Source organism: Anomaloglossus baeobatrachus, chromosome 2, assembly GCF_048569485.1.
Source record: "Anomaloglossus baeobatrachus isolate aAnoBae1 chromosome 2, aAnoBae1.hap1, whole genome shotgun sequence".
NCBI classification, from domain to species: Eukaryota; Metazoa; Chordata; class Amphibia; order Anura; family Aromobatidae; genus Anomaloglossus; species Anomaloglossus baeobatrachus.
In genome coordinates this window covers 209,579,421-209,606,398 of record NC_134354.1, presented here as the reverse complement: position 1 = coordinate 209,606,398, position 26,978 = coordinate 209,579,421, and the positions used below count along the sequence as shown (strand labels likewise).

Genomic DNA, 26,978 nt, shown 5'->3' with positions numbered 1-26,978 from the left:
TAAATTTGATTTATATTTTATATCAGGAAATGCAATATATTTTATATACAAATGCATTGCTGGAATTCTATTTTATTAGAAAATTAGTAGAACATTATGAAAATGAAAAACAATGTACAAGAAAAAAATAAAACTATCCACCAAAACAAAATCAGAAAAATGACAATATAAGCTAAAATCCTACCTGCCCGGCTCTTAAACCACTAACCATTTAACCTGGCTCCACTGCCAACAACCCAATCACCCAACCATTATTTACAATATCATTTATATAATTTACATGAACACAAATATAAACTATGTACAAAATAAAAAAAATAACATATATACAAAAAAAGCAACAAGAAATTACACTACACAAATACATCACACAAAAACTACAAATGCATTACTGGAAAGATTCAGAATGTCTCAGAAAACAAAAAACCATATTCACAGTTCCAGTATGCTTTACCATATATAAGACCTATAAAAGAGCACTGAAACCCATATTCAAACAATAATTTTTATTATTGACAATTATAAAATATTACAAGGGATATCATTGGGGAAGAAGGAAAAATTGGGAAGAGAAGAAGGAGCAGCGTATCAAATTCTGTTATGTTCACCCAGTGATTGTATACAGAATATATATAATAATACAGTACATGGATTGGAAAATAAAATTCATGACATGGGCAACAATACTGTGTATTAAATCAATTATCAGTATGCACTAATTGCCTACAACATATCAAGAAATGATTAGTACACAGATTTAAATAGTCCCTCATACGATTTGAAACGAGGTGCCGATGTAGCTACAATACCACTATCCTCACTACCAGGAGTACGGTAAGCAAGGTATAAATATAAAGTGCCTAGTGCTCTCTATTAGACCTCAAATGTCTGTAGGACAAAAACAGTTCATCACTGGATCATTCTATTTCCAAAGGTTGGGCTACAGTTAATGGCAACTAACTCATAGGGATAACACAAATTCCAAATACCATGTAACTGTGTAAGGGAATTCCCCTCTACATAAGTTCACCACATAAGTTTGACAAGCAAAGCACTCATGTATCCTGTATTATAGACCGCGCTGGTGCCTGTAGATGGCAGACAACACTAGTATAAAAAATATATATATATATAATAATAATAATATATGCAATGCCCCACCAGGGGCTAAGGCATGCGGTAATATATCCTTAAAGTATGGAACATTCAGTAGTAGGCTGCTCATCCCTAACCATCAGTATGGATCATAAAGTACCATATACAATGCTCTGGCTGTCAAAGATTGGACAGACTGTTCAATAGTCCATATCAACCCATAATGGGTAACATAGATGTGTATAACTACCTGGACACATTTCTATATAGTGAACTCAGTAGATAGAAATACTCAATAGTATAACATATAACTTGCTAAAGGAATTACTTACTTATCAATCACTGGGGACCACTGGAAGGCTTCCCGACGCGCGTTTCGCCGTTCTTTGTCAAGGGAAACATGATTATATGTGTGGTATGGTGCTCTTATAAAGGATCAATGGTGCCGGGAGTTCCCACGTGCACGGCCGTGCAGCGTCCGTCGTCACTTCCGGCCGCGGGGCCGCGCCGTGCATGTGCGCGATCCCGCGGCGGCAAGCGGCGACAGATGGGATTAGTCATACATTGTAAGGAGGGGGACGCCTGCGCACTAGAGTTGTAAAAGCGCGGTCCCGTCCAGGTAAATGACGTGCAAGGTAGACGCATGCGCACATGGTTTGTCTGATATGCCGCCAGTATATAGTCCCAGGGCTGCAGTATATCACCATCCTGATAGTATGGGCAATTGGTGACACCAAGTAGATGGGCACGACATTATTAGTCACATATATTAGTCACACCCAATACAATTGCCCTGGGAGCCCCCCAGTGGTCGCCCACTGTATGACAAAACAATGTCAATGTATCTATAATCACCAAAAAATATCAAGTGAAGTGCATACATAATTAAAAACACAAATCACTGTAATGTGAGAATCAAGCTGCCCATAAAAATATGGGAAGTGAGGGTGAATAGCCAGAAAATGTGACTAAGGAAAAATAAAGTGAACAAGTGAATGGTGCACATTAAATGTACAAGGATACACAAAATATGTGATACTGAAAATTAGGATAAATGGACCAGATGCTGTTATATTGGTCATGTGAATAACAATAAAATATTGTGTAACATGAAGTGATTGTGGCTAAATGTGAATATGACATATAGTGATTGAATAAAGAATGGATTGAAGTGTTACATGAATTATATACAAGTATGAATTATGTGGGGGGGGGGGGGGGGAAAGGGGGGGGGGGAAGGGGGGAAAGGGAGGGGGGGGGGGGGAGGGGGTGGGGGGGGAGGAAGGGAAAGGGGGGAGGGAGGGAGGTGGGAGGGAAATATTACATAACATTGCACGAAAAAGGGGGGGGGCCTCTTGTTGAGATGGTTACTCAGAAGCGCACACGTCATTGTTTCCATTCCCAGCACAAAACGGAGCACCCTGGTAGAATGAAAAGGTGAAATTCTTGAAGGCGAAATAACTAGGAATAATCAAAGAACAATAGAGTGAGAAAACACATAAAATAAAACAAGTTAAAAACAGATTAAAATACAAAATGGGTCTAGTCAGGGAATGACACAGATTAATTCACCCTAGACCTAACATGGGCCTTACAAGGTTTATAGAAATGGGGAGAAGCTCATTGTTTCATTTAGACCCTCGTTTTTGTGAAAAATCTTTTTGAAGGTAAGTTTCCTCGCAAATAAATGCAGGTCTTTCAACGCTGTAAAATATTCAAATTTAGATGAGGGGGAAAAAGTTAGACCTCTATTCAGAATATTAATTTGAGCATCTGTCAACAGTTTATCTGTGAGGTTAATTACCTTATACGAATTGAAATTTTTCCTATATGTATTCTTTCGGAATGGTAGTACTTTTAGTTGTTGGTCTTGGTTTTTCCCCACTCCTCTAACTGAAGTATGGTGTGAAGTACCAGAAGCTGTACTCAATTCTGTATCCGTAGATGCAACTGATGAAGATGATGTTACACGTTGCATGTGTTTATTTGTCTCTGTATTTTTCCACTTGTAGACCCTGTCTTTCTCATAGTCTTGGAGGTCTCTATGAAATTTTCTCATTTTGTTCTCTTTGATTTGTTTCTCCCATGATGTGAAGGATTTATCAAGATCCTCATGGAATTTCTCTTTGTCAGACTCGGAGAGTATCCTCATGAGTTCACCTTGTTTTTCATTGATCTCGCCATCAATATCTTGTATGGTTTTAACATTCTTATTGATGATAAGCTCCAGATATTTCTTGGAGCAATCATTGCTAGCTGCTTCCCACTGCGCAGTAAATTCCGTGTCATCCTTGCCATATGAGGGAAAAACTTGGACTCTCAGTCCACGCGGGACCATGTCTTTTTCTACATAATTCTCTAGTGTCGTTTTATTCCACCAGGTTTTTGTCCTACGGTGGAATAGACTGGTGAGATTTTGTTTCAGTTCCCTGGTATTAGACCCATCTGAATTCACTGCCACTATCTTCTCTCCCTTAAAAATTGATGCAGCCTGGGTAGCCCAAGTTGCCTCTTTAGTACGTATATCCATAATGTAAATGGATTTGAACCTCTGTGGAAACACAGGAAAATGTCTCAGAAAACAAAAAACCATATTCACAGTTCCAGTATGCTTTACCATATATAAGACCTATAAAAGAGCACTGAAACCCATATTCAAACAATAATTTTTATTATTGACAATTATAAAATATTACAAGGGATATCATTGGGGAAGAAGGAAAAATTGGGAAGAGAAGAAGGAGCAGCGTATCAAATTCTGTTATGTTCACCCAGTGATTGTATACAGAATATATATAATAATACAGTACATGGATTGGAAAATAAAATTCATGACATGGGCAACAATACTGTGTATTAAATCAATTATCAGTATGCACTAATTGCCTACAACATATCAAGAAATGATTAGTACACAGATTTAAATAGTCCCTCATACGATTTGAAACGAGGTGCCGATGTAGCTACAATACCACTATCCTCACTACCAGGAGTACGTTAGATTTTTGGCTCGTCGATAGGTGATTGCTGGACTTTGGGGTATGTGTCTAGACAATGTTGAGTCCAATAGTAGGACGTTCCAGTGTTTTTTAAGAGCCTGCCAAGATTTTTGGCTCGTCGATAGGTGATTGCTGGACTTTGGGGTATGTGTCTAGACAATGTTGAGTCCAATAGTAGGACGTTCCAGTGTTTTTTAAGAGCCTGCCTATGATTTGATAACATTTATGCAATATCTCAATAGGAATGACTTGAATCTCAGATTTACATATAGGGCCGGCAGGTCTGATATGGAATTCTTGGACATACTACTCAATATAGATGAAAGTGGCCATATAGTGACAGATGTGTACAGAAAACCAACGGCAGTTAACAGTTTGCTTCATGCTAAATCATCCCATCCAAAGAATCTCATTAACAGCATACCGAGAGGCCAATTTCTTCGAATAAGAAGAATATGTTCAACAGATCAAAACTTTGAAAAACAATCAAGAGATCTATGGGAGAGGTTTCAAACGAGAGGATATAATGAGAAAGCCATACAGAGAGGCTACAGAAAGGCCAAATTTGCCAATAGAACGGAATTACTTTACAACTATAATCGAAAATCTAGCGACTCTGATGTGGTGAGATTTATCTCTACTTATCACTCTAGAAACAAAGAACTGTGGCAGGCTCTTAAAAAACACTGGAACGTCCTACTATTGGACTCAACATTGTCTAGACACATACCCCAAAGTCCAGCAATCACCTATCGACGAGCCAAAAATCTGGCAGACCTACTAGTGAATAGCCATTTTGTACAATCAACACCCAAAGGCATCTTCAACAGTAGGGGACCGAAATGGGGTTGCAGATCTTGTGGTAGATGTGTAGCTTGTACTAACATCATAACCACAGATGAGTTCACGGATGCCACAGGTACTAAAACCTATAAAATTACACATCAAATCAACTGCGGTACGATTGGAGTAATCTATAGTGCCAAGTGCCCCTGCAATAAAATCTATATTGGGATGACAACTAGGGAACTACGACGCAGAACGAGGGAACATGTCTTGGACATCCGGGCAGCTAAAGAAATAGAAGATGACTGGGGTATGAAAACCATACCTAGACATTTTAAACAATTTCATCAGTGTGATGATACTCTACTCAAGGTAAGTGGAATAGACAGAGTGATCATAACGGAAAGAGGGGGCAACTGGAAAAGAATCCTGGCTCAAAAAGAAGTTAGATGGATTTCTACATTAAATACTCTTGTACCAACGGGTCTAAATGAAACAATGAGCTTCTCCCCATTTCTATAAACCTTGTAAGGCCCATGTTAGGTCTAGGGTGAATTAATCTGTGTCATTCCCTGACTAGACCCATTTTGTATTTTAATCTGTTTTTAACTTGTTTTATTTTATGTGTTTTCTCACTCTATTGTTCTTTGATTATTCCTAGTTATTTCGCCTTCAAGAATTTCACCTTTTCATTCTACCAGGGTGCTCCGTTTTGTGCTGGGAATGGAAACAATGACGTGTGCGCTTCTGAGTAACCATCTCAACAAGAGGCCCCCCCCCCTTTTTCGTGCAATGTTATGTAATATTTCCCTCCCACCTCCCTCCCTCCCCCCTTTCCCTTCCTCCCCCCCCCACCCCCCTCCCCCCCCCCCCTCCCTTTCCCCCCTTCCCCCCCCCCCCCCTTTCCCCCCCCCCCCCCCACATAATTCATACTTGTATATAATTCATGTAACACTTCAATCCATTCTTTATTCAATCACTATATGTCATATTCACATTTAGCCACAATCACTTCATGTTACACAATATTTTATTGTTATTCACATGACCAATATAACAGCATCTGGTCCATTTATCCTAATTTTCAGTATCACATATTTTGTGTATCCTTGTACATTTAATGTGCACCATTCACTTGTTCACTTTATTTTTCCTTAGTCACATTTTCTGGCTATTCACCCTCACTTCCCATATTTTTATGGGCAGCTTGATTCTCACATTACAGTGATTTGTGTTTTTAATTATGTATGCACTTCACTTGATATTTTTTGGTGATTATAGATACATTGACATTGTTTTGTCATACAGTGGGCGACCACTGGGGGGCTCCCAGGGCAATTGTATTGGGTGTGACTAATATATGTGACTAATAATGTCGTGCCCATCTACTTGGTGTCACCAATTGCCCATACTATCAGGATGGTGATATACTGCAGCCCTGGGACTATATACTGGCGGCATATCAGACAAACCATGTGCGCATGCGTCTACCTTGCACGTCATTTACCTGGACGGGACCGCGCTTTTACAACTCTAGTGCGCAGGCGTCCCCCTCCTTACAATGTATGACTAATCCCATCTGTCGCCGCTTGCCGCCGCGGGATCGCGCACATGCACGGCGCGGCCCCGCGGCCGGAAGTGACGACGGACGCTGCACGGCCGTGCACGTGGGAACTCCCGGCACCATTGATCCTTTATAAGAGCACCATACCACACATATAATCATGTTTCCCTTGACAAAGAACGGCGAAACGCGCGTCGGGAAGCCTTCCAGTGGTCCCCAGTGATTGATAAGTAAGTAATTCCTTTAGCAAGTTATATGTTATACTATTGAGTATTTCTATCTACTGAGTTCACTATATAGAAATGTGTCCAGGTAGTTATACACATCTATGTTACCCATTATGGGTTGATATGGACTATTGAACAGTCTGTCCAATCTTTGACAGCCAGAGCATTGTATATGGTACTTTATGATCCATACTGATGGTTAGGGATGAGCAGCCTACTACTGAATGTTCCATACTTTAAGGATATATTACCGCATGCCTTAGCCCCTGGTGGGGCATTGCATATATTATTATTATTATATATATTTTTTATACTAGTGTTGTCTGCCATCTACAGGCACCAGCGCGGTCTATAATACAGGATACATGAGTGCTTTGCTTGTCAAACTTATGTGGTGAACTTATGTAGAGGGGAATTCCCTTACACAGTTACATGGTATTTGGAATTTGTGTTATCCCTATGAGTTAGTTGCCATTAACTGTAGCCCAACCTTTGGAAATAGAATGATCCAGTGATGAACTGTTTTTGTCCTACAGACATTTGAGGTCTAATAGAGAGCACTAGGCACTTTATATTTATACCTTGCTTACCGTACTCCTGGTAGTGAGGATAGTGGTATTGTAGCTACATCGGCACCTCGTTTCAAATCGTATGAGGGACTATTTAAATCTGTGTACTAATCATTTCTTGATATGTTGTAGGCAATTAGTGCATACTGATAATTGATTTAATACACAGTATTGTTGCCCATGTCATGAATTTTATTTTCCAATCCATGTACTGTATTATTATATATATTCTGTATACAATCACTGGGTGAACATAACAGAATTTGATACGCTGCTCCTTCTTCTCTTCCCAATTTTTCCTTCTTCCCCAATGATATCCCTTGTAATATTTTATAATTGTCAATAATAAAAATTATTGTTTGAATATGGGTTTCAGTGCTCTTTTATAGGTCTTATAAAGATTCAGAATGGTAGAATATCCCTTTTCAGGATTTTCACATTTAAGATGAGGACTGGATACTTCATAGAAAAACCAAACTAACGGAAGTGGCTTCTCAAGAAATTGTAAAAGTGAAAAGATTTGATTTTTCTATTAGTTGTTAAACATTTTAAACATTATATGAATGAACAGCCTGACCACCACAAAGTGAGCTACATCCTGATTTCTGGTTATTTAATGACCACTTACACTTAATGATCTCTTACATTATGTTACTTTTATTATTTAAGATATAAATCAATAGTTTCCTTCATTTACTAGAATTCTCTTCCTTTGGCTAAGTGTTTGCTAAACCAAACGAAGGAAATCATAAGAATTATTGGAAAGTTAGATTTTGACGTCTTTACATATTTATCTTTTGGGTATAAGGTTTTATTTCATATGACAGGTATAGTAATAATTAGGGATGATCGAATATCACAAATATTCGGCAATATTCGGCTTCGCGAATATTCAACAAATAGGTCGCCGCTATGCGAATATTTGATGCGCAATGTAAGTTTATGGGAAGCCCAAATAGTTGCTATTCGGCAACTATTCGGGTTTCCCATAGTCTTACATTGTGCATCGAATATTCGCAAATAGTCAAATAGCGGTGACCTATTAAGGCCGCTTTACACGCTACGACATCGCTAAAGCGATGCCATTTAGGTCACGGAATTTGTGACGCACATCCGGCCGCATTAGCGATGTCGTTGTGTGTGACACCTATTAGCGATTTTGAATGGTCGCAAAAACATTCAAAATCGCTAATCGGTGACATGCCCCCCTATTCTCAATTATCGTTGCTGCTGCAGGTACGATGTTGTTCGTCGTACCTGCGGCAGCACACATCGCTATGTGTGACAACGCAGGAGCGAGGAACCTCACTTTACCTGCGTCTCGCCAGCAATGGGGAAGGAGGGAGTTGGACGCGATGTTCGTCCCTCTCATCTCCGCCCCTCCGCTTTGATTGGGTGGCCGCTTAGTGATGTTGCTGTGACGCTGAACGAACTGCCCACTTAGAAAGGAGGTGGTTCGCCGGTCACAGCGACGTCACTAGGCAGGTAAGTAGTGTGACGGGTCCACGCGATTGTGCACCACGGGCAGCGATTTGCCCGTGACGCAGAAACGATGGGGGCGGGTACGCACGCTAGCAATATCGGTACCGATATCGCAGCGTGTGAAGCGGCCTTTAGGCCTTCTTCACATGTTAGTGTCTCCGTGATGTGTGGTATCCGTTTTCACACATCCTGGAGACACGTTCACACACATACTAATTAAAACCAAAGGGGATCTTCACATCTCTGTGTTTTCACATGGACCGTGTGCCTCATCCAATTTTTTCAGCAGCACAGGCCAAATATGGACATCACATGGATGACATCCATGTGACTGAAAAAAAAAGCATGATACTGAAATGAATGGTTTCTTATGTGTAAAAGATTCAGAAAGACAGATAAATTTATCCATCTATCTAACCTTTATCTATATATCTATTATTTTTCTGGCTTTGCACATCTTTCACAGATAAAAATAAACCATTCATTTCAGTATCATGCTTTTTTTTTCGGTACTGGACACATGGATATCATATGAATAGCACATGGATGACACAAAGGTGGACAAAAGGGACCATGCAACAAGTGCATTTTTTACACACGTGTGAATGAGGCCTATTATGGAAGAAATAGAGTGCTGTCTGTTGCTTTGGCCTAATGTTAACCATGGTATGGTTTTCGGTGTGTATTTTTTAAAGATAAGTGGATTCCTTCAAATTCTAATTCCCCAGCTTTGCTGAATTTTTCCCAAAAAGTAAATTAGCATAGAATAAATTAGCCATGAATTGCAAAACTGCAAATCATCTAATTGCAAGGAAAACATGAATAAAGCTCTGAGGACTGCCATTATTCTACCGAACCCTTTTAAACTCTTGAATGCAAACACAGCCTTAGTTTCCAAGTGGCCTCAACCTATCTGGGAAAACAGATGGTAAACAATAGCGGTATTCGAGTGTCGAGTACGGGTCTAATAATAGGCTAATACAGCAACAAAGCATAGCAAAATTAGGATATAGGAGTATTAAATTGCCCTCCGTCTATACAGTGTGTGAAGAATTAAAGAAAATGCTGTTATTAAGGCACTGTTACTGCAGAATATCATAGATCAATCAATTCACAGTCACACTGACTGCAGAACAGAATCTCCCTATCACTTGAATCATTATTCACAGACTGAGACTACCACTCCTATTTTCAATATTAGGCCTTTTTTTATAGTCATTAGACCCAGGGCATAATGAATTCAGACAAGCCTACAACCTGAAGTAGCCCTCAGACCAATATACCACTACCCAAGCAGCTGTACGCTCACCTACTGTGTCCTCACCAATCACTTGTAGACTGTGAGCTCTTGCGGTCAGGGTCCTCTTTCCTAATGTACCAGTCTGTGCCTTGTATTATTCATGATTATTGTACTTGTCTACATATGCCCCCCTCCTTTCCCCATGTAAAGTGCCATGGAATGAATGGCGCTATAATAAATAATAATATTAATAATTAATAATAATAATAATGATGATGATGATGATGATGATGATGAATGTGAGATAAAAAAAAAAATATATACTTATTCTCACCTTTATGGCCCTAAGTTCTCACCATCCGGTCCTCGTTGCATTTTCTTACCATCACCTCTTGCACTAAATACCTTGCCCAGCACCGATTCAGCATGACTGTGTGATGAAAGAAGATGTGATGACACCAGGTGATGGTGAGGAGCTGAGGAGCTGAGGGGCCATAGAGGTGAGTAGTGAGGTAAGTATAAGTGTTATTTTTTCTTTAACCACTTGATGGCCATTTACGATTCCGAGTGGAAGCCATCAACAAAAAATCTGCTTTTTGCAGAATGCTGATTTTCGTTCTAGAAACTGAAGGCATTTAAGAACATCAGTTCACCATTTAGTTCAGGTAAATGTGTCTCCAAAGAAATCCCAAATTTTCCAGAGGTGCATGGATTTTTGTGGCTGGCAGGAGGCAAACAAAGATCAGAAGGATCCAGCACCAAGATGTTTAAAGTATCACTTTATTATTTCCATATTAAGATTCCATAAAGACAAAAATTCATCATTATGGTAATACCGTGTCAAAAGACCAAGAATAAATGTACAAGCCTTACATGTATCGGACCAATTAGTCCTTAGTCATAGTCATAAAAAAGTACTAATAGGTCTGAAACGCGTAGGCCTTGGCATTTATTCTTGGTGCCATCGTTTGACTCCTGATTTTTATTCAGGTAGAATTCAATTCCACTTGAATATATTCGCTCATCTTTACTTATATAATCCTATTTGGTATGGTTATGTGAAAAATAACGTATGATATAACTTTTGGGTGTCGTACAATACTGCAATGAAGCCGGATTCTTTGCAAGTTCTAAGGTGTTAAAAGCTTTTGCAATATTGAGAACATCCTGTCATTACATGTGGTATGGACTCAGGATCTAATAGCTATAAAATATTTACTTGAAGAAGGCATAATACATGCAGATTAGAATTTTCTCTAAAAGACCAGTCCAAATTATCTAAGCAGGTGCCAGCAGCAGTTAGTTCAGACTCCAGGGGCGACAGGAAGAATTGAAAGAATCTGTTACAATCTGAACTTGTGATTCTAGCTTATGTAAAAAGTAATATATATGTTAAATTTTTGAATAAAGTCAAGCCCGCTGACAGTCACCATCTGTTGAATAGTAGTATAACACACAAGCCGTGGAATAACTGGGTTATGTTGGCAATTTAATAAAGAAAGCTGCATTGGCAGAAAAAAATGTTCTATTACTTGTACAAATTGAGGTTTGTTAATCTCTTTGAAGTACGGAGAACTTTATAGGAGTAAACCTTGCTGCTACATAACCTCACATAGTGGGATAGAACGGCTCCAGATAAGATGGGGTTAAATTAAGTCATCAGCGGAAAATAACATATTTAGGTTTTTATACAAATATCCAATAATATCAACCAGAAAAGAAAAGGCCATTGGGTTCTAAAAGCTTATACGGGCAATATGTGGACAAAGCAGGTGCAGATACTCCACAGTATATACGTTAGTAAAACCACTCTGATATATTACAGCATCAGAAGATGTAATGGAAAATATTGATTGATATGAATTATTTAATATATAGAAATGATTGCAAATTATTGCCAACTGCTCTAAAATAAAGCAATTTAGAGAGAAGTTGTTTGAATTGCATGGAAAGAAAAATTCCAACAGAGAGATTGCATGCCCCCTGCTGGCACATCCTTCTACCCTCCAGATTGGCAGCAATAAAAAAGTAAAAAACAAAGAAAAGGTCACAATCTTCTCTGCAGTGGTGTGTCTTTGCTGCCAGTTTGTTTTCCCTGGCAGCCAACATAAGAAGACGTGTTAGTATCAATATAGCTACCAGAACGTGACTTCTATAAACGAGAGCACACTAAAGTTTAGATATTCAACGTTGTATCCCATGGATCGCAAAAGAGACAAAACAACTCAACTTGCCTGAATTCCTCCATCCAACTGACTTTATTGCTTTCCAACTATAGCACTAAGGGGCACTTTGCACACTACGACATCGCAAGCCGATGCTGTGATGCCGAGCCCGATAGTCCCCGACCCCGTCGCAGCTGCGATATCAAAGTGATAGCTGGCATAGCGAACATTATCACTACACCAGCTTCACATGCACTCACCTGCCCTGCGGCGTCGCTCTGGCCGGCAACCCACCTCCTTATTAAGGGGGCGGGTCGTGCGGCGTCATAGCGACGTCACACGGCAGGCGGCCAATAGAAGCGGAGGGGTGGATATTAGCGGGACGTAAACAGCCCGCCCACCTCCGTCCTTCCGCATAGCCGCCGTGGGCCGCAGGACGTAGGTAGGACATGTTCCTGGCTCCTGCAGCTTCACACACAGCGATGTGTGCTGCCGCAGGAACGAGGAACAATATCGTAACATCGGTCATTTCCAATTATGATGATATGACTACGACACTTTTGCGCTCGTTAATCGTATAAAAAATGCTTTACACACTACGATATCGCCTGCGACGCCGGATGTGCGTCACTTTCAATTTTTCCCCACCGACATCGCACCTGCGATATCGTACTGTGCAAAGTGCCCCTAAGCCAAATTTCTAAGGTAATACAATAATATGGACAATCATTAGCTACTTTTTTTTATATTGTTGAGTATTATCTACCAAATAGATCAAGAGTAATCAAATTAAAGTTATGAGAAAGTGTTATTGGTTTCAAGTAATGATACAATGTAAAATTTAGAGGAGTAGAGATGAGGAGCATAGATGTGCAGATCTGGTCTGATTGGAATTCAACAAATTGCTTTGATTTTACTGGGAAAATCCCAGAATATGTAAAAAATAAAAAAACCTAATGCCTCACCTTTCCCCTGTCTCTTGTATCCTTTGGTACCCACTGCTTCACCCCCTCCCTCGTCCAGTCCTCCTGTCCTCTTGTTTCTGTATATGTGAACTCTAGAACAGAGTTTCTGGTTGCCATCAGGCCTCAATGCTCAGGTAGTATCTTGCAGTCACAGCGTCTTCACTCTAAAACAAGCCTTGGATCTTGGATGTCACAGCGCATCATAACACTGGGATGTCAAGACACACTTTGATCTGGTCGCAACCACAAGCCCTCTTCTAGAGTGAAGGCGCTACGGTAGCATATCAACTGTGACTATCCAGCGGACAATGGGCACTGATGGATTAGGACAGGTGAGCAGTGAGGTGAATATTATTTTTATTTTTTGTTAATCTTTTGCTGATACATTATATTTCAGCAAATTGACCGCCTTTTTACTGGATATGAGTGGAACAAATTACGTAAAATCCATACTTTGTAGATTTTGAATTTATGGCAAATTCAAGGTGAATTTAATTCCACTAAAATACAGTTGCCCATCTCTAGTTGGAAGAATTTTCTATGTACTTCTGTTGGGTCAGTGGGGTCACTTCTTGATAAAGCTAATGGTGAAACAAATGTCAGGCTTCTGAGTTATTAATACTTTGAATGACTTCAGCATCAGCACATCTGCGGTCTTAGGACATCACTAGTCTCTCACACTGCTCTGGTGTGATATAAGTTCACTCTTCTCACAGTCTCTTCCACAGTTCTTTGACTGTTGTAGGTTTGTTGGCCATAACTTTGTCACCAAGGATTTTCCAGAGGTTTAGATCTGGGCTGGCCATTTCATTGTTTCAATGTTTTCTGTTTCGAGGAACTGCTTTATCCATTTGTGCTGTGTGATACGAGGCATTGTCATGCATGAAAATTGCTGGCTGATTGAGTGATAAATGCAAGTAAGGAACCACATGTTCTTGTAGGAGATTGTGATACACATTTACATTCACTTGGCCATGTAGCTGTATAAGAGGTCCAACTCATGCTGCAGAAAACAGTCAAAATCATGACACTTCCTCCACTACCTTTCACTGACTTTTTAACACAGTTTGGCTTCAATATTTCTGCAGTTTGTCAATGTACATAATGTTTCCCAAATAAATTAAACTTGCTTTCATCACTAAAATGAATTGTGGACCATTTTTCCTCTGTCCACACAACATGCTCCTCACCAAAGGTGAGTCTGGCCTTTTGATTCTTTCTGCTAATGAGAGGTTTGGTAACTGCAGAGGGGTCTTTCAATCCAAATGCTCTTAAACGTCATGACACTGTATGATGAGACAAATCCTTACCCTGTTCAGGGCTGACATGGCGAACAATTCCAGCTGCAGTGGTGAAACGATTACCCATGGAGATTCCCTACATTATCCTATCCTCTCTTGCATTTGCCTTTAGTGGGTGACCTTAACATTTAGGAAACTTTGTGTTATTCTTTAATTGTGCTCGTGTGTGTGTGTGTATAATATATATATATATATATATATATATATATATATATCCACGATGTAGATATGAAAAGGTCGCACTCCAAGTCAGGGAAAAGGAATTTCGTTTATTCCATGATCACATCACAGGTACAGGTAGTGAGGGAGGGTGAGGGTGTGCCACGCCGGACGACGGCGGCCGTTTCGCAAGTAGTCTTGCTTCTACGGGTCTGGACCCGTAGAAGCAAGACTACTTGCGAAACGGCCGCCGTCGTCCGGCGTGGCACACCCTCACCCTCCCTCACTACCTGTACCTGTGATGTGATCATGGAATAAACGAAATTCCTTTTCCCTGACTTGGAGTGCGACCTTTTCATATCTACATCGTGGATTTTGTATTGCCTTTTCTTTGGGACACGCACCCAGGTGGAAGCACAGCTTGTCAGCCATACAGGATTCAGCGGTGCCCGGTATCCTCAACTCAGCCTTATATATATATATATATGAGTCCAACAATGTAGACCAGCTCACTCCTGTGAATCACCTGGATCCTCAGCTCACCTGGTTAACTCCGTTGTGCCCGGATCAGGACGTAGGAGTCCATCCATACAAATGTGAACAACAACAAGGCAGAATCCAGCAATAACGTGAGCAATCCAGGATGCTGTTAAAAAATTTTTTCCTTCTTTTTATTCATAAATTCATTAAAATATAATGGTTAAAGCAATTCAGAACAGCATTATCGCAGGAAAATAGCGCAGATAGGACTACGCGTTTCAGCGGTAAAATCCGCCTTCTTCACGGTCCAGAATCTGATCTGCTTTCCAAACATAGAACCTTATATACATCTCACTCCTATCAGGGTAATTACAAACATGTGTGAGAGATTTAAAAACATGAGCTAGAAAAGCAAATCAAACATGTAAGCTATCCGCATATTAATCAATATACAGCATGCATAAGAGTTATAAGGAAAGGATTCAACATTTTGGAGAAAAATACAATCAGAAAATCCAATAACCTGACCATAAAATTATTTTTAAAGTGATACAAAAAGCCTAACACAGTAGTAATAGCCAGCAACATATAATGCAACAATGTATCAATAGTGCATAATGATATCCATATGATTGTTAAAGCCCTGTGGCATGCGGGTCCCCAGCTCAAATATCCACCTACTCTCTCTTGCAAGTACTTTTTTATGAAAATCTCCCCCTCTCAATGGTTTTTTTACATGCTCTATGCCCATAAAAGAAAAACCGCGTAAATCCCCATTGTGTTTTTTTGAAAAATGTCGGGATACTACTGATGCACCAACCATTGGCAAATTGCTAGCATCTGAAAGATGTTTGCGGATTCTGGTTTTAAGGGGGTTCATCGTGCAACCTACATATTGCATGCGGCATATATTGCAATTAATTAAATAAACTACATTCTCCGTATTACAGTTTATAAAAGAACAAACATTAAACTGTTTTTCATTGGAAATAGATGTAAATATTTTAGACTTATTAGCAAAACCGCAGCACTTACAAATATTAGCACCGCATTTAAAAAATCCTATTGTTTTTAACCAGTTGCTAGGGGAGATTTTGTCTGGATCTTTGAACATGCTAGGTGATAATAATGTAGCTAAGGTTGGGGCTCTTTTTGCCACAAAGGCAATATCACTATTTTCCACAATATTTTTCAAAATATCATTCTGAGATAATAACGGAAGATATTTTCTGATAATTTTGACAATAGAATTAAACTGAGGACTATAGTTGGTGCTGAAAAGTACCCCAGATTTTTTGGAGTCAAACTGTCTTTTTTTCTTAGTAGAATCCAACAGCTTAATCCTATCAATGCCTACTATTTTTTTCTTGGCTCTCTCCAAAGACCAATTGGGATACCCCCTTTTTTTTAAATTGTTACAAGTTTATTTCAATTTCTTCCTCCAATCTATCACTAGATGTGGTATTCCTTTTTAGTCTAATAAGCTCCCCCACAGGAATATTCTAAATAACATGTTTGGGATGACTAGAGGAAGCCATTAAAATACTATTGCATGCAGTAGGTTTTTTATAGGGAGATATCAAGACCTTATTGCTATCCAAATCTGCGGTCAATTTTAGGTCCAAGAAGTTTGTTGATACCTCATGACTACTACTCGTAAATTTTAGATTGAAATCATTCAAATTCAAATAAGAAAAAAAACTTTTCGCAGACGAGAGACTACCCCTCCAGACAAATATCAGATCATCAATAAATCTCCCCAGCCAAACAATATTATCCTTGTATGGGTTATCAATGTTAAAAATATAATTTTCCTCCCACACGGACATAACCAGGTTAGCTAGGGAAGGTGAAAACTTAGCGCCCATGCTCACGCCTTGTGTCTGGAGGAAGTATCTCATCAAACGAAAAATAATTGTGACCCAAAAGAAACTGAATTGAAGAGACAATAAACTTCTGGATGGAATCCTCGTAATTACTGTATCTGGACAAATAATATGTGATACATCGTATCGCGACGTGATGGGGGATAGAGGGATATAACCCCACCACATCGCAAGATAGCCACATATAGTCAGATTGCCAGTGACATTTTTCCATAATCTGTATCATACTTTTGGAATCTTTAAGGTGACTTGGTGTTAATGGCACTAGGGGTTGAAGATAAAAATCCACCCACTCCCCTAGTTTCTCACTAAATGACCCTATCCCAGACACAATAGGTCTGAGAGGGGGAGGAAAAACCTCTTTATGAACTTTGGGGAGTGAGTGGTATATTGGGACAATCGGTGTTTCACAAAAGATAAACTTCTTAATTCTATCTGAAATAGCACCCAAACTGATCCCCTCCTGTAACAGATGTAATAATTCAGAATTAAATGAATTAGTTGGATTTGATGGCAATTCAACATAGGTGCTACTATTTTCCAGATCCAACAAGTTCACTTTCCTGTATAAACCAGCATTGAGAGCTACAACAGCGCCCGCCTTGTCCGCCTGGATAATAAGGAGATCGCTGTTTGCTCTCAGCTCATTAATTGCCCTATGTTCAGAAGTACTCAGATTGAATTTAACCTCTTGATGTTCCACCTGGTTGTAAAGAGACACCAACTCACTTTCAATTGTTTCTTAAAAAAAATCAAGGAAAGGAGGTCTCGATTTTACTGGGTAAAATATAAGATTACGAGTCTGAAACCTATCATTTAAATTCACCCTATGCTCCAGCTCTGTCTCCCCCTCTAGTTGTCTTAGATTGGAGACAACGCTGAAACGCGTAGTCCTATCTGCGCTATTTTCCTGCGATAATGCTGTTCTGAATTGCTTGGACCATTATATTTTAATGAATTTATGAATAAAAAGAAGGAAAAAAATTTTTAACAGCATCCTGGATTGCTCACGTTATTGCTGGATTCTGCCTTGTTGTTGTTCATATATATATATATATATATATATACTTCAAATGCAGGAGAAACACTGGGCACTGCTGGAAATCCTCAGTCGTCGCTATTTATGTACCTTTTTGGAATAGACTAAGTCTGTACGGATGCACGATCCTTAGAAGATAAGTCCATCTGTAGAATCCATCCGGAAGAAAGAAAGGCAGCAACCACCGCACTTTAGTGTTCAGAGTTTAATTTTGAACACAGTTCAGATACATCAGGAGTGGAGGGAGATGAGGAGAGGCAGTGGGGTGAGGACGATGGCACGCCGTTTTCGCACAAATATGCTTCGGCAGGTCCTCCTCATCTCCCCCCACTCCTGATCTATCTTATCTGAACTGTGTTCAAGATTAAACTCTGAACATTAAAGTACGGTGGTTGCTGCCTTTCTTTCTTCCGGATGGATTCATATATATATATATATATATATATATATATATATATATATATATATACATATATATATATATATTTATATATTCTAATCATGCTATATGCCCAATGCACACCTTTTTATTTATGTAAGAGTTCACTGATCATTTACACTATATATCTGATGCATTTTCTGTAAAATTTCTTTTGTTTCACACTTTCCACATTTTTAACCCCTTCCTGATATGGCCAATTTTCTTTTTGCATCTTAATTTTTTTCCTCTTCTTCCCAGAGCCACAATTTTATTTTTTATTTTTCTGTCCATATTGACATATGAGGGCTTCTTTTTTGGGGGAAGAGTTGTACTGAAAAATGGGTAAAGATTCCAAGTTTGGTAAAATTGTGAAAAAACTGGGACTACTGGCATTGTTTTTGGGGAATTGATTTTACGGCATACATTGTGTGGTAACACTGACCTGACAATGATTTACCTCATCAATATCTTTACGGTGATGCTAAACTTGTCCAGATTTTTTATTGTTTTAATAGTGAAAAATCAAAGTTTTTAAAAAAAAAACATTTTGGGGGTTGTGTCACCATTTCCTGAGACCCAGAACGTTTTCATGTTTCGGTTAATAGAGCTGGTTGAAGGCTTTTTTTGTGGGAAGAGACAAAGCTTTTATTGATACCATATTGGTATAGATATGCCATTTTTATCCCTTGTTTGTGGTATTGCAGTGACCAAAAAAACTAATTTTTTACGGTGTTTACTAATCAGGTAATTATTGTTATATTTACATAGATCAAACTTTTCTCAAAGCAGCAATAACACGTGTGTATTTCTTAATTTTTTAATTATCTTTATTTTTAATGGGGGAAAAGGAGGGTGATTTTAACTTTGTGTTCTTATTGTTTAAAGCATTTTATTTTACTTCTCACTGAACTTGTTAATTTCTTAGAGGAACATAAACTGTGATCATTTGATCCCTTGTGCTATATACAGAAATACTACAGCATTGCTGCATACAGTAAAAATCACAGTCTCCCTTGAAGTCCGTGCACAGGCTCAAGGGAGCACCATAATGACCAGAAAGGGGGTCTTCAGCAGACCGCTAGTTATCATCATAACCAAACATCAGTGGCCTGCAATCATGTCACAGGCACACTGATTTGCGGATAGAATCACAAACACTTACTAGGCCACAAGTCCTTATCAGCCGTGAGACCTAATATTCAATAAGCTGATTTAGAAATCATTACGATCTTCACTGGGTCACTAGACTCCCACCCGGTCTGGAATTAGACAATTCCAATTATCCACTTGCTGTTGGGTGTGTGTCCTTTGTAAATTTCCCCATTTTTTTTTTTTTTATTTCCTAATCCATTTACTAATTATGCTGTATGTACCCTATTGCTTAAAGCTGCGGTAAATGGTGCTCCTTTACTCTAATTTGTAATATGGATCAGTACTTCTACAGCCTGATATAGTGTATAATGTGCACTGTCTGCTGTGCTTTCCTTATGCTATCATAGGTCATCATTATTTTATGGCACAGAGGGAAGACGCTGCAAGAATTTTAATGACAGGAAGATCAGATCATAAAATAAAGGCACGCTTCCTGATCTGAATGCCAGCGAGAGCAAGATGAAGGGTGAATTTACTCCTGGGTCAAAAGCAACATAAAACCAGCTCATAATTGCACTGAGTTTATCACCGTAGAATCCAGTTTTCATTTAATATCTGACTTGTAAAATTATGCTTTATCATATATTCACACTTACAGAAAGCCTCTAGACCTGCAGGAAAGCCTTGATGGTAATGTGAAGTGCTACTTAGTATACTGCTCAAGGAAAACAAAGAGGATTTATTGTCACTTTCTTATCTGCACAATGTATTGGATGGCCACATAGGAAACTAACCGCAGTCATATAAAGGGGAAGACATCGTGATTGGAATAATGTCCCTGGCAAATAAAAACAAAGTTAGATGATAAATTAATAGTTTTGAAATGTAGATTTACCCAATAATATATATATATATATATATATATATGTGTATATATATATATATATATGTATATAAATATATATATATATATATATATATATATATACACTTTATATATATATATATATATATATATATATATATATATATATATATATACTATATATATATATATATATAGATAGATAGATACACAATATATATGTATTTTTTCATTTTTTATTTTTGTTTCTATATGGTTTCAATTTTGTAACTCCCCACCATTCATTTATATATTAAAGTAGAGCGATGGCCAAGTAAAAGCAATATAATTTGACCTGACTCATTTTCTGTGTTCGGGAAAGCCATTAAAGGGATTGTCCAGTGGCTAAAAAGTACTGTCTATGTGTTGTAAATATTGATTGTACAACTATATTTATCCGATCTGCTTGAATCATACTCTTTATGAGCCCATCTCCTTGTTCCAAGAGCTGTGTTTGTGACATTTATAAAGCCCTCTCCGAGCCCCAAAAATATCTCTGTCATCATGTTTCTGGCAACCTGTGTTGGATGATCAAAGCCACTAGAGAACAGTTTTAAGTCTAGACGAGGCATAGTTAGTTGTTAGTTCATCTTTGTGAGAAAATAAAAGATGTGCAGGGTTAATGCTCTGCGTCATCCCATATAGATATTGCTTGACTTGTCTAATTTGCTAAAAGATATTGCAAGCTTAAGGGTTAACTGTTGTTTTACTTATTTTTTCATAAATAATTAGTGTATATATATATATATATATATATATATATATATATATATATATACTACAGTTCAAAAGTTTGAGGTCACCCAGACAATTTTGCCTTTTCCATGAAAAATCATACTTTTATTTATCAAATGAGTTGCATAATGTATAGAAAATATAATCCAGACATTGACGAGGTTAGAATTAATGATTTTTACTTGAAATATTAATTTTCTCTTTCAAACTTTGCTTTCGGCACAGAATGCTCCTTTGCAGCAATTCCAGCTTTGCAGACCTTTGCATTCTAGCAGTTAATTTGCGGAGGTAATCTCGAGATATTTCACCACATGCTTCTAGAAGCCCCCCCACAAGTTGAATTGGCTTGATGGGCACTTTTTGCGTACCATACGGTCAAGCTGCTCCCACAACAGCTCAATAGGGTTGAGATCTGGTGACTGGGCTGGCCACTCCATTACATATAGAATACCAGCTGCCTGCTTGTTCCCTAAATAGTTCATGCATAATTTGGAGGTGTGCTTTGGATCATTGTCCTGTTTAATGATGAAATTGGCTACAATCAAGCGCTGTCCACAGGGTATGGCATGGCATTGCAAAATGGAGTGATAGTCTTCCTTATTCAAAATCCCTTTTAACTTTTACAAAACTCCCACTTTACCAGCACCAAAGCAACCCCAGACCATCACATTACAGATGGCATCGGGCATTCTTCCAGCATCTTTTCAGTTGTTCTCACAAATGTTCTTCTGTGTGATCCAAACACTTGAAACTTCGCCACTCTGCCCTGAAGGCCAGCATCCCGGAGTCGCCTCTTCACTATAGACATTGACACTGGCATTTTGGTACTATTTGGTACGATTTAATGAAGCTGCAGGTTGAGGACCTGGGAGGCATCAATTTCTCAAACTAGAGACTCTTATGTACTTGTCTTGTTGCTCAGTTGTGCAGCAGGCCTCCCACCTATTTCTACTCTGGTTAGAGCCTGTTTGTGCTCTCCTCTGAAGGGAGTAGTACACACCGTTGTAGAAAATCTTCAGCTTCTTGGCAATTTCTTACATGGAATATCCTTCATTTCTAAGAACAAGAATAGTCTGTTGAGTGTCACATGAAAGTTCTCTTTTTCTGGCCAGTTTGAGAGTTTAATGGAACCAACAAATGTAATGCTGCAGATTCTCAACTAGCTCAAAGGAAGGTCAGTTTTATAGCTTCACTAATCAGTAAAACTGTTTTCAGCTGTGCTAACATACTTACACGAGGGTTTTCAATGGATTTCTAAATATCCAATAGCCTTCTAACACAACAAACACAATGTACCATTAGAACATTGGAGTGGTGGTTGTTGGAAATGGGCCTCTATACACCTATATAGATACTGAATTAAAAACCAGATGTTTGAAGCTAGAATAATCACTTACCACATTAACAATGTATAGAGTGTATTTCTGTTTAATTTAATGTTAGCTACATTAAAAAAAATGTGCTTTTCTTTCAAAAATAAGGAAATATCTAAGTGACTCTACATTTTGGAACTGTACTATATGTGTATATATATATATATATATATATATATATATATATATCTAATATATAAAGCTGAATGTGTGTGTGTATGTGTGTGTGTGTGTGTGTGTATGTGTGTATGTCCGGGAGTGGCATCTGCACCGTCGCAGCTACAGCCACAAAATTTTGCACACTCACACTTCTGGGCCCCGAGAGCATCATAGGCTATGTTTTGTGGGGAAGTTTTAACCCCGCTCTTTACAGTTATTCGCCAAAAAACCTGCCTCCATTAAAGCTCGGAGCCACAGTGCAGCCAGAACTTCAGAAGAATATGCAGCCACGCCCTTATATGGAATGTTGGCATGTCACAATGCAGCCAGGGAAAGAGACAGACACAGACAGGGAAAGAGGCAGACACAGACAGGGTAAGAAACAGACATAGACAAGGTAAGAGACAGACACAAAGAGATAGACACAGACAAAGAGACAGACTGACAGGGAAAGAGACTGACAGGGAAAGTGACAGACAGGGAAAGTGACAGACAGGGAAAGTGACAAACATAGATAGATAGGGAAAGACATAGATAGACAGGGAAAGAGATTGAGACAGACGGAGAAAGAGACAGACAGGGTAAGAGACAGACAAAGAGATAGACAGAGAGAGACAGAGAGATATATACAGAGGGGGAGACAGATATACTGTCAGGGGGATGCTTCCTGTTGCCTGGAAATTTATCAGGCTGCCAATAGCAACCAATCACAGATTAGCTTCTATTTTGCTACAGTTAATTAATCTGAGCTCTGATTGGTTAATATAGGCAACAATTTAATAATTACATTTATATCTATTTGTTTTGTGGTTTTTGTGTGCAGAATACATTTTTGTTAATACATTCTATTTTGTTAACAGAAGTTATTAACCCGGGCGAAGCCGGGTAGTGCAGCTAGTATATATATAAAGAGAACCCTGGTAATATATCTTATTAGAGAAATCCACTTCTTTCTCCTCCTGAATTCATCATTTACACTGAGTGAATACAGTTACTGAGATAGGAGATAACAGTTGGTGCTTATGAAGTTCTATGGAGATCTGTAACTGTTGTTTTACAGAGAACTTGCTAGTCCAGAATATATGAAGTAATAGTGAATGTTGTGGGTTCTACATACTAATATCAAGTCATAACCTATTAAAATAATTATGTATCACTATAATACTGTATGTTAATAGTTTACATGATAGTAAGCTGATTAAAAACTATACATATTTGTGTTTGAATATTATAGTTTTACATAAAAATAGAATAAAAAAAATAAAAATTATATATATATATATATATATATATATACTAGAAGGTGGCCCGATTCTACGCATCGGGTATTGTAGAATTTACGTATTGTGTAGTTAATGTATGATTTTTGTTATATATATATATAGATGTTGTTGTGTGTAGTTACCAAGTGTTTGTGTAGGGGCTGTACATGTTCTGGGTGTTGTCTGGGTGTGGCGGGGGGTGAGAGCGGTGTTGTTTGTGTGTTGCGTGTGTTGCGTTGTTTGTGGAGCGCTGTGTGTCTGTAGCGTTGTGTGTGTGTGTTGCGCGGTTTGTGTGGGTGTGGGGTGTGTGTGTGTTTTGGAGGGAGGTATGTTTTTTGCAATGTGTGTGTTGTGCGGTATGTGCGTATATTTGTGTGTGCCGCGGTGTCTGTGTGGGTGTGTCTGTGTAGGGTAGTGTTTGTGGTTCCCAGTGTGTGTGTGGTGTGTTGTGCAGTGCGTGTGTGGCAGTGTGTGTGTGTGTGTTTTGGGGGGAGGTGTGCACCCCCCATCGTGCTCCATCCCCCCATGCTGCGCACCCCCATCGTGCTTCATCCCCCATGCTGCGCACCCCCCATCATGCTCCATCCCCCATGCTGCGCACTCCCCATCGTGCTCCATCCCCCATGCTGCGCACTCCCAAACATGCTCCATCCCCCATGCTGTGCACTCACTCTCTCGTGCTCTATCCCCCATGCTGCGCACTCCCAAACGTGCTCCATCCCCCATGCTGCGCACCCCCCATCGTGCTCCATCCCCCATCGTGCTCCACCCCCCATGCTGTGTACTCCCCATTGTGCTCCATCCCCCATGCTGCACACTCCCCATCGTGCTCCATCCCCCATGCTGCGCATTCCCGATCGTGCTCCATCCCCCATGCTGCACACTCCCCATCGTGCTCTATCCCCCATGCTGCGCACTCCCCATCGTGCTCTATCCCCCATGCTGCGCACTCCCCATCGTGCTCCATCCCCCATGCTGCGCACTCCCCATCGTGCTCCATCTTCCAGGCTGTGCACCCCCCATCATGCTCCATCCCCCATGCTGCGCACTCCACATCGTGCTCCATCCCCCATTCTGCGCTCCCCCCATCGTGCTCCATCCCCTATGCTGCGCACCCCCCATCGTGCTCCATCCCCCATGCTGTGCACCCCCCATCGTGCTCCACAGTCACACATCAGACAGTATACATCCACACATCTGATCGCATACACTCACACACACACCCCACTTGTCCCTGTGCCCACCGGTGGGCGGTCCCAGCGCCGTGTCCTCTGCCGACACTCACAGATCCGATCGCATACACTCACACACACACAGTCACACATCAGAACACACACACACATCCGATCGCATACACGCACACACACACTGACGATATTGCACAGCGCTCACACAATCACAACATCTGGAGATACCACATGCTTCTGGCCATGTGATCCTCCGGCAGGTCCTGGAAGGTCACTGCACACACAGGATTGCCGCCGAGAAGCAAGCGATATCACGGTATGTTGTGATTGTGTGGATGCGATCTGATGTGTGTGTGAGGTGTGTGTGAGAGTGAGTGTGATCTGATGTGTGTGTGTGTCTGTTCTTATGTGTGTACGTGTGTGTGTGTGTTCCGCCGCTGCGTGTGTGGATGCGATCTGATGTGTGTGAGGTGTGTGTGATAGTGAGTGTGATCTTATGTGTGTGTGTGTGTCTGTTCTTATGTGTGTGTGTGTGTGTGTGTGTTCCGCTTCTGCAGGACCTTGATGCGCTGACCTCGGGGCGAGAGGCCATTCTGTGTGGGGGCGGAGCTGAGGCGAGCGGCCAATCCGTGGGGGGAGGAGCCGAGGCAAGCGGCCAATCCATGAGGCCAAGTGTCCAATCCGTGCGGGGGGGTGGGGCCATGGCGAGCCCAGTGTCAATCCGCTGTTTGTCACCGTAAGGACATGGCCAATCCGTGCGGGGGGGGCGGAGCCGAGGGGAGGCGAGCGGCCAATCCGTGCGAGGGGGCGGAGGCGAGGCGATGCGAGCGGCCAATCCGTGTGGGGGGGTGGGGCCATGGCGAGCCCAGCGGCCAATCCGCTGTTTGTCACCGTAAGGACACAATTTTGGAGCAAGACAGACAGACAGACAGATAGACAGAGAGACAGACAGACAGACAGAATAAGGCAATTATATATATATATATATATATATATATATATATACATTACAGACCAAAAGTTTGGACACACCTTCTCATTCAAAGAGTTTTCTTCTTTATTTTCAGGACTCTGAAAATTGTAGATTCATACTGAAGGCATCAAAACTATGACTTAAAACATGTTGAATAAAATACTTAAAAAAGTGTGAAACAACTGAAATATGTCTTTTATTCTAGGTTCTTCAAAGTAGCCACCTTTTGCTTTCATTATTACTTTGCACACTCTTGGCGTTCTCTTGATGAGCTTCAAGAGGTAGTCACCGGAAATGGTTTTCCAACAGTCTTGAAGGAGTTCCCGGAGATGCTTAGCACTTGTTGGCCCTTTTGCCTTCACTCTGCAGTCCAACTCATCCCAAACCATCTCGATTAGGTTCGGGTCTGGTGACTGTGGAGACCTGGTCATCTGGCGTAGCACCCCATCACTTTCCTTCTTGGTCAAATAGCCCTTACACAGCCTGGAGGTGTATTTGGGGTCATTGTCCTGTTGAAAAATAAATGATGGTCCAACTAAACGCAAACCGGATGTAGTAGCACACCGCTGCAAGATGCTGTGGTAGGCATGCTGGTTCTGTATACCTTCAATTTTGAATAAATCCACAACAGTGTCACCAGCAAAGCACCCCCACACCACCACACCTCCTCCTCCATGCTTCACGGTGGGAACCAGCCATGTAGAGTCCATCCGTTCATGTTTTCTACAAAGACACGGTGGTTGAATCCAAAGATCTCAAATTTGGACTCATCAGACCAAAGCACAGATTTCCACTGGTCTAAAGTCCATTCCTTGTGTTGTTTAGCCCAAACAAGTCTCTTCTGCTTACTGCCTGTCCTTAGCAGTGGTTTCCTAGCAGCTATTTTACCATGAAAGCCTGCTGCACAAAGTCTCC

At 40.1% G+C, this 26,978-nt stretch overlaps 1 protein-coding gene across 3 annotated transcripts in view; it reads left to right on the top strand.

Annotated features, from left to right (window-relative positions):
- TAFA3 (TAFA chemokine like family member 3) overlaps positions 1-26,978 on the top strand; it is a 641,246-nt gene that overhangs the window by 498,118 nt on the left and 116,150 nt on the right. The gene's annotated exons all lie outside the window — the stretch shown is intronic.